Raw genomic sequence first — 8,151 nt, forward strand, 5'->3', positions numbered from 1 at the left:
AGTCTGGTAAATCCAAAGTTGCGATAAACGGTAACTGCGAGTTAGGATCTCTAAAAATCTGGGTCACAATACCGGCCCCAGGAGGAGGATATCCAGGATAACTAGGAACAGGAGTTGCATTTGGGATATTATATCCTCCTGGAAAACCAGGATTAACCGGACCGTACTGGGGTTGCTGAGGTTGTTGATAAGTGTACCCAGGATACGGTTGATACTGGTAAACCGGTTGTTGGACAGCTTGCCCAGGTTGATACTGTCCCTGGTACGGAGGTTGACCAAATTGAGGTTGAGTAGTAACAACCGTACTTATACCGGGTTGGCCTACAGGCATCTGGACTGTGGTTTGAATCATAGATCCAGACAACGGTACAGATGTCTGAGGAGTGGTTACAGAGACAGTAGAAACCGGAGCCGTCGATACTCCAGAAGTAAGTATTGTAGATGTGGCGGTAGTTGCAGCAGCCGTTTGAGATGGAGTACTAGGTGCAATTGGCGGCTGAGTAACTACCGAAGTTACAGAGGTCTGAACACTTGACTGGACAGGTTGCGGTTGCTGGGGTGGACCAGAAACTACAGGTTGTCCCGCTTGAGGTACCGACTGTATACTTGGCTGCAACATCTGTTGACCCTGTGACGGATCCCACACTAACATTCCAGGGTATTGACCCATAACAGGTTGAGGGTACTGAGATCCATAGCCGGATTGAGGATAGGATTGATAACTGTAAGGTGCAGTTCCCATACCTTGACCATATGATTGACCTTGAGGTGGTTGATAACCTTGACCTGAGTATTGACCTTGAGGTTGATAACCTTGAGGTAAATACGGGTACTGGGGTTGACCTTGACCTTGAGGTTGGTATCCTTGAGGTTGATACCCTTGGGGTTGATACCCTTGGGGTTGCCATCCTTGAGGTTGCCATCCTTGAGGTTGATATTGATACTGAGGTTGACCTTGGGGTACATATTGAGGCTGGGGTTGACCTTGAGGTATGTATTGCCCCATAGGATCGTACTGACCTTGAGGTTGCCCCCAAGACACGAATGAAGTACCTTGAGGTTGCCCCCCAGGCATTAACGGAGGCTGCCCCCCAGGCGGTAATTTGCCACCTTGAGGTTGGGTAACGGGAACTGAACCTGACATCATGTAAATGTCTCCTATACCCAATGGTACATTACCACTGTTTCCAACTAATAACCCATGATCAACAGGTTGAGGAGACGCTCCCGCAAAGGTACCAGAAAGAGATTGATACCCAGTAGGAACAGAAGGACCGCCATGTAAAAAAGATTCAGGACTTTGTGTAAACACAGATGACTGACCAGACATATTTACAGGAGTATGAATACCTCCAGGTGGAAAAGGAGTACGAGGTGTAGAAAAACCTAGCCCAAAGTTGTCTAAATAATTGGTTAATGAAAGGTACCAAGTAGTACTTCTAGGAGGACTGTAAAAGATAGATTCACGCTCCCTTAGATCAAGGGTAATTTGATCTTCAGGATCAGAGACGCCTATTTCTTCCTCTGGAACATGTTCTTCAATAGCAATCAAACCAACAAGAAGATTTTCGGTGATAATTCTTTCTATTCTCGGTGAATCAGGAACACTAGGAGTCGGAGTAACAGGTTCAGATATTTCTGGTTCTTCGCCTGTATCACTAGCAGATGAAAAACTACCAACAAGCTCAGAAACTGTAACAGCTTCGGGATTATAACCTGTCTCTAAACTTTGGTAATCTGGATGGACTACCAAGGAAGATTCTCCTTCTTCAGGTGAACCTACTCTACTGCCACTAGGAGGAGTTACAAGGACCTTTAAACCTTCTAAATGACTGGACTCGTCTTGAGGAGGTTCACCCCTAAGTCTACGGGATCTTCTCAACAATTCAACCACAGAAACAACTTCAGGAGACTGGCCCCGAAGTCTACGGGACTGTCTTGGTAATTCCGCCACAGCTAAAAACTTTTAACTACTACACACGAAAACAAAATAAAATTTCAAATCAAACCACCTAAAGTCTCTAAAGAACCAAACAAATTTGAATCACACGCCTAAAGAATCTAGGGTGTCAAACCAAACACAAACAGTATTCTTCCGGACCAAAAGCGCTAGTTGGTGATGAAGCCCAACCTCGCTGGATTCAGTACAGAAATGGCGGGTGGAACAGTTACGCCGACAACCTGCTTAATGAATAGATTGGACCAAGTTCCTCCACTTTAACCATCTCGAGTGAAGTGAACCCCCCAGAAAATCCAAGTGAGTATAGCCGACGTCTGCTCCAGGTACAGTGGGACCTTCCCTCCACCATCACCTTGGGTAGAATCCTAAAGATTATGGTCACTAAGGTTACCAACGGCCACAAGTACACCTGGGGGAACAGTCTAAACTCCGACAGCATGCAAGGGCAGAGTAGCAAGCTCAATCCCCTTACCGGCTCCTTGACAGTAATCCAAGGTTTACCGATAAGTGACCCCTGGCTCCTCGACAATGGTTAATCCGAGGTTTACCGTTTGTAATACGTACTGTCTGGCGTCGTTCCCAATGAGGGAGGATGGATCCCCTCACTGGTTCGGACACGAGCTCGTGCTTCTCCTTTAAGAGGAGCTTTCCCAGAGTGTAAATGTAACAATTGGATTTGATTCTATCACAAGATCAGCTACTTGTTTGGTTTTACTGTCTTGAAGAGTTAATTACTCACCTACTCCAAGACACTAGCCTGATCTAAATTGATGCTTCAGAGCCCTAGTAAATAAAAGTTACTATTTCAATTTTAATTTAAGCGTTACTTTTATGGTTGTTCTTTAAAGTCACAAGGTAGTGGAAGTGAAACCAATGGTGTGTAGACTCGACTCCAACCACTACAAAGATGCACCTAAGATGATTTACGCTACTTTGCTTTTTCAATGAAATTCTTAACTAAGAGAGTTGAGAGAATGCAAATTTTTAGAGAAAACAACTTCCTTAGAAAAGACAATCAAAGAAACAATTCTCTTTTTCTTTTCAAGCACACAAACATAACCACTCTTTACTTGCACGAAAAAATCTTTTTCTTTCAAAACTTTCAAAGCTACTTGAAACAAAACTTTTCAAAGGAGATGTTTTTGTATTTTCTCTTTTTAATAAAGCATGTAAACCTACGTTTAACAAAAAACAATCTCAAAAGCTACAAAACTATGAAAACTTGACTCACAAGCAAATCAAAAGAGAGATTACTCTAAGCAAACCTAACAAGGCAAAAGCTCACAAAGATGATTCTAGGTTGTTTTACTTGATTAAAATCAAATCAAGGACCAGCTAATGCAGAATCAAAAGACTAGTCAAAACAAAACTCAAATCTTTTTGTTCTTTTTGTAAAATGGAATTCAAGACTTAAACAACAAGCACTTCGAAATTGACCCAAAAGACAACTTGATGGTAAGTTGCTCTCACAGGTAGACTTTCTGACAGGTCTGACTTCTTAGAACGTTGACAAAACCAGAGAGATCTAAAGTTTGACAACTCCTACCGCTAAAGTCACTACAAGACCTACTCAAAAATCAAACCCTAGGGCTTACACTTCGATGAAATCCACTAAAACACTCAATGCTATTGAAACAAGTTCAGGTGAAGATTCTGGGCAAGGGACTAATGAATTTGGGCAGAAAAAAATAAGAAAAAACAAAATCTAAGAGCAAGAAAGGCAAAAAATGGAATTTTCTCAAATTTTGGCAGGGGACACAGGCAACCCGTTAGCACAGGTGCGGGCCCGCTCTGTGCACACAACAAAAGTGCGTCCAGGGACGCACTGTGCAGCACTCAGAGGGTGTGTCCTACTGAAAAACTCAAGAAAAACCAAAATAAAACTAATCCTAAGCTAACCCACCCAGAGACAAGGTCACAGAGCCAAAACCAGAAAAATAAACCAATTTTCTGAAAGCAAAGTTCACACAAAAGAAAAGACTCTTCTCATCAATGGAATCTATCCCCAGCAGAGTCACCAATTTGTCACACGGAATCAGTCAAGGGTGCGGACACAACTGACCTTCCTAGAAGTCTAAGACATTCTAATGACAAACAAAACAAACTGGAGCTATCCTTCTCTAAACATACATTATGATATGAGAAATCAAGTGTTTCGTTCCTACCTTTGTCCAAACGCTGTTGTAGAAGTCCAAGCTTTGTTGATCTGGATGAGCTCCTCCTTTTCTCCAAAACCTACAATCACCAACAGTCAAACGATTAAATAACACCTGATTATAACATAAAACAAAGCATATTCAACATATAGACCAAGGAGTACATGAAATAACCCATAAACAACAAGTTATTGAGAAGAATGGACCAATTTGCATTAAAGGTAATCAAAAGGAACCATTACAACCTGAGCCTTGGTGTTGTGCAAGCTCCTTCCAGGGTCCACAAGAGTTTTCCTCTACTTTGACAAAGCTCACCCACTTCCAAATAGAACAAGTAAAGATGGCAATCTCTCCTCACAAGCTTCTATATGGGAGTCCAAATTCCTGCAGCATTTACCCTTAGAAATGTATAGCTTTCAACCTCCCTCCTTTTGGCCCAATGCCTGTATTTATAGTGCTCAAGAGGAAGTTAATCAAGTCCACCATCAATGGGATAGTCCCCTCTTTGGATGGGATCACTCCCTTATTGATGGGATAAGTTCCTCTTTGGTAGGAGTGCATGAACCATCTGGAGGCGCTCAATACACGTCAAACAACCTTCTAGAATGCTCTAGAAATGACCACAAGTAAGTTTTTGAAGATAAAACTTGCACATTTTAACCTTTTCAGAGGGACGCACCTGCCCCTTTAGATACAGAGCGTCCTTGGACGCAGACCTTATGAACAATAGATGCGTACCTGCAGGCAAGGTTTGAGAGAACCTGCGTACCCAGAGATAAACATATTTATAAAGACTTTCTCTCTTTCTTGGAGTTTGACATGAATAGCAGAGGAATAAGACTTGCTTAAGAGGGTAGTATGACTGTTGATAGAGCCATACCAACTGTAAATAGCCATGGTGACATTTTTTAGTGTAACAGACCCAGTTGAGATTAAAGGCAGGGACAATGTACTAGTAGTTGGAGGAATTTTCCTATATAGGAAACTCATCCATGTAGAAGGAATTCATTCCTTCAGGATTGTGTAGTTTCTACAGAGGTCTAAGCAGTGTGTGTGCTGAGAATCACATAGGTTATAGCTGGAGGACCCAAGGAAAATTGTGCAAGGAAATATGAGGCTTGCAGGACTGAAGGAAGGATTATGTGTTGTCTATTCTTTCTATGAGCAGCAGTGAGGGATTGTATTGACAGCTGGATAGCTTGAGAGCTAAAGCTTTTCGTAATCCAGCTAGATAGCTTGAGAGCTAAAGCTTTTTGTAATCCAGCTGGATAGCTTGAGAGCTAAAGCTTTTTGTAATCCAGCTGGATAGCTTGAGAGCTAAAGCTTTTTGTAATCCTGAGATATTTCCACTTGTATGATAATATAGATAGCGAGGTTTTTAATGGAGGCTTTCCCCAGAGTATTCTTCTGTTTTTCATGTGTGATTGAATCTTCTTCTCTGTTATATGTGTTCTATTTAATATTGCTCAAATTGATTAAGCTTTCGCAAGTTTGATTGTAGAAGTAGATTAAGTATTTTGATTTAGTACATTGCATAATTAGTTTAATCTATAGTGAGAATTTCTAAATGGTATCAGAGCTAGTTGATCTATAGATAAATTTCTACATGATATCATAGCAAAGGTGATGAAAGTGGAGAATAGTATACAAAGAAGGGAGAAGTTTGAAGTTCTTGATTGTAGGTACAAAATTGATTTCTTATCACATCTCAAAATTCACCAATTGCGTGCAATGGCTTGAGACTCTAGTATGCCGAGATGGCATCTCGAATTACATAGCATGGAAGGAGACTACGTTTTCAATGTGGAAGACATTGAAGGATCTATATCAGAATAGAAGCGACCAGAGGAACTTGGTGCTGAAGGACAAGCTTCGGAAAATCAAGTGTGAAAAGGGCGACACGATCTCTACATATTTGAACATGCTCACCACCTGCAGAGATGAGCTTGGAAGTGTAGGAATCATGATAGTTGATGATGATATGGTGAGTCTTGCTCTGCTCCTAAGAGCTAGCATAGCTACCAGGACTCAGTGAATGGAAGAGAGAAACTACCAAATTGGGAACGACTATGGTTGGATCTGATGCAAGAGGAGATCAGGAGAAGCACCAAGGATGATTCTTTCAAAGCATGACAATGAAGAAAATCTAGCCTTAGCAAGTAAGCCAAGGAAAGGGAAGGAGAAGGATTCTCATCCCAAATCGAGTTCTTCTTATGGTGGGAAGAATATTGACAAATCTAAAGTGAGATGCTTTAATTGTCATGAGGTGTGCCATTATGCAACAAATTGTCCATTGAAGAAATCCAAGAAGGGATCCTCGGAAGGATTTGAAGGTGAGGCATTGGCCTTTCAGTTTGAATTGGATTTTACCCTCATCGCATGCATGGTTTCATTGATGATGGGTTGTGGTTGGTTTTTGGACAGTGGAGCCTCATTCCAGATGACCGATGATAGGAGTTTATTGAATACCTTGTAGGAGAAGGAGCTCCAGATGCGAATAGAGATGGGTGATGTTAGAAAGTACCATTTTTTAGGTGAAGGTATGATTGTCTTTCAGAGGGAGCATGGAGCTCCTCTCACCCTTACTGATGTGAAGTATGTGCCTGGATTGAAGAAAAACTTGGTATCGATCGCGATGGTGGAGGAAAAAGGCTACAATGTTGTCTTCAATAAGGGAAAGGTTTTCCTTAGACAGATCACCATGAGTTAGGTGAAACAGGTTGGTTCACGGATATAGAACCTATCTTCTCTTAAGGTTCAAGATGCATGCAAGGCCTTGAGGAGCAAGGCAATTGTTAGGGACTTGGTGGTTGAGAGAGACAATACATTACCTCTCAACATGTAGCGCTAGAAGAAGTCTAATACAATTGTGGATGAGCCAAAATTGGTGAAGCAGCTTCAGGAGGTTGTGGAGTAGCTATAACTAGAGAAGCCGAGAGGAGATTGAGTGGAGGCATCCACTCATGCAGAGACCTCCAATAGGGGGGAATTTTGAGCCAAGTGGGTGGAGGGATCACATGCAGCCATACCTCCAGGTGTGGGGTGGGGCAATGTGAAGAGATAGTCCCAAGAAGGGTGAAATAGGGGCAGGATTCTTGAGGTACCTAGCCTCTTTGATTAGACCTTGCTACGGGAGCACTGATGAGGAGTAGTAGGATTGACTAAGAGGGTAGAGACAGATGCAGATGGAGTGGCGGAGGGAGCTTCAACATCAGAGGGTGTTTCTAGCCCAACATGGAGGTCAGTTGGGAGACGAGTTACTTACTTCTCAATAACTGAGTTGCAGTGCAGCATTGGGCACCACGATGCACATGATGAGAGGAGGTGCAGTGCTCGGAGATAGGACTAGCAACAACACAGATGCAGTAGGAGGAATCAATGTGATTAATGCAGTCAAAGATCAAAGTGACAGAGGCTAGAGCAGTAAGATACTGAAGAGCACAGAGGTGTAGAGTTTTCAGTTGGTAGAGGCCATAGTAGTCAAAGAATTTGATGACAAAGGCATCATTCTGATTCAGGTTGTATGCTTTTTTTGTTTCTAGAGTTTCTGGAGCAACAACACTCGAGAGAAGCGTTACATGCACAACATTCCAAAGGTTCAAGATCAGGATCAAGTTGAGTTCCTTTCTTGTTGAGAGGGAGTGTTGAAAATAGCAACAAGAAATGATAAAAATAGAAATGCTAAAAATAGCATTGCTATAAATAGCATTCCAGGATATACTCCAACTCTGTTGAAAATAGAAAAAAATTAGAAATGATAAAAATAGCATTTCTATAAATAGCATTTTGGGATATATTCCAATTTTTATTTGTCCTTGAATCAAAATTGAGAATTAAAATTCAAATTTAGTCTTACTAGCCGTTTGAAAAATAATTAATTAATTCATCTTGAGTTAATTAGTTAGTTAATGCATGCATGCATGTAACTAGTGTTCTCCATATAACTGAATATTCTCTCATAAATAACTCATGCATGTCAGTTCAAACAAAGACCCAATTGAGATTAAAGGCAGGGACAATGTACTGTCAGTTGGA

This window comes from Pinus tabuliformis, chromosome 2_1 (assembly GCF_031772625.1).
Source record: "Pinus tabuliformis cultivar Carrire ecotype Pingquan chromosome 2_1, CPIR1, whole genome shotgun sequence".
NCBI lineage: Eukaryota > Viridiplantae > Streptophyta > Pinopsida > Pinales > Pinaceae > Pinus > Pinus tabuliformis.